Below are 2,038 nucleotides of genomic sequence, written 5' to 3' on the forward strand. Positions count from 1 at the left end.
TATGTCATAAGTGTGGCCGGGCACTGTGAAAGACCCGGATGAGCTCGCCCCCGTAAATATTCACCAGTGAGGGTGATGGATATAGATCATGATTATGATCAAGTTTATGATGAGTATAACTCGAGTTGGGGATGCGTGACAGAGGGACAGTTCAATGGTTAACTGCCAGGACTTGTCGGGTTGGCTTTGTAACCGACAGATGATATCATCGGCCACTAGGGACATGCATTCATCATATGCATACTATATGAATTGTTTGAGATTGCCTATTTGACTGCATATTACTTGCTAATTGTCTAAATGCCTTAATTATTCTTATTTGTATATTCCTTGTTCGATATAACTGTGTTTGCTACATTATACTCCTACTGGTGGTTGGGAGGTGAGAAGGAATTGGAAAGGGAAGTATTAGTTAGACTGAAGAATCTTTTGTCAGATACCCTTATATGGTTTAGCTTGTTTATAAGCTTTGATATTATCTGGAGGAAGTTCTAGGATTGCCTTTGGCTTTCCTCCATTATTATGTATTATATATGTGGAAGCTGTTACCATGCTGGGGACCTCTGGTTCTCACCCATGCGGGTTTTGTGGTTTTCAGATGCAGGACGTGAGGTGTCCCGCTGATGCATGCTGGAGACTTCTAGATTTGCGAAGATCCTTTGTTCTCGGGGCTATGTTTTGGTTTATATGTTTTGCTTAGATACTTTTATCTCCATTAAACAATACAAACTGTGATGACTCCTCTTATGGGAGATTTTGGAGAATAGGTTTTATGTATTTGTGTCCCTTTGGGGTTCCTTTGGGGTTTTCCTTATTTTATCATATGTATATATTGTTATGCTCGGACCGGTTATCTTCGCAGCCGGATTTTGAGTCTTGATATTCCTGTTTTTGACTCTCCTTTGTATATATATAATCACGCGTTGGTTATCCTTGTTCGTTACGTTATCGATCGGAGTGTTGCGCTTTCGAGTTGCGGTTTTTGTTTACCCCTTCTTCTACAAAGGCTCCTAGTTATAATCAATCATTCATACTACTATACGCACTAAATTTTTATTTTAGAGGTCGTAATACCTTGCCATCTCTGAATTATGACTTAAGCATAAGACTCTGTATGGTAGGGTGTTACACTACGGTGCCTAGAGTTTGGGTATTCCGGTTCAAACCTCCCGAGCTAGATACCACATCAACCAACTTTGCCAACAGCTCAGGAGTCCTGACCTCAGAAAACAGGCGACGACAATGGAATAGGACCTGCAAATCCTCGTCACTCCTTATAACGAAAGAATCATACTTCACGTCATCCCTAAGCACTGAGATCGGAATGCGATAGAATAGCTTCTGAACCCGTTTCACGCCTTTCAGCCCAAGTTTCTGTATTATAGAATTCAAGAAGTCATCGAATCTTGTCGTTGGTCTCATAAAAATACTCTGAGGATCTTTATCAGTAAACTACACACCGGAGCGTATCTTTCTCTTAATCGACCCTCTATAATGCACCAACACTACAAAGCTCTCCTCACTAGCCATTTGGTCTCACTCAAATAAACTCAATTCACGTTCACACTATATTTATACACGCCTGGGACTTCTTAACTCGAAACAACCATTTTCGAATTACCTACACATAATTCGAATCAGGAAGATTCGAACTCCCCATGCATAATTCGAATTGGATTGATTCGAACTTTCCCATGCATGATTCGAATCAGTGTGATTCAAACTACTAAGACTGCATCCTCCCTCACTAATTCGAACAGGGTTGATTCGAATTATATAGATATATGCTTTTGGTTGATCCATGTCTCATTTTTCCGTTTGACTTAATCATGTAAAATCTCATGCAAACTGGCTTAATACTGTCATTTGCCTTTATATATATATTAGAAATTAATTATGTGTATAAAATATATATTTAAATTTAAAATATATTACATATGGAAAGAAATATTAAAAATTTAATTTTTTTATTAATTCTATTTAATACTTTAGACTGACACCAAATTTATTAATTATTAAAATTTAAAATTAAAATATA

The sequence above is a fragment of the Arachis duranensis genome, chromosome 1 (assembly GCF_000817695.3).
Source record: "Arachis duranensis cultivar V14167 chromosome 1, aradu.V14167.gnm2.J7QH, whole genome shotgun sequence".
Classification (NCBI taxonomy): Eukaryota; Viridiplantae; Streptophyta; class Magnoliopsida; order Fabales; family Fabaceae; genus Arachis; species Arachis duranensis.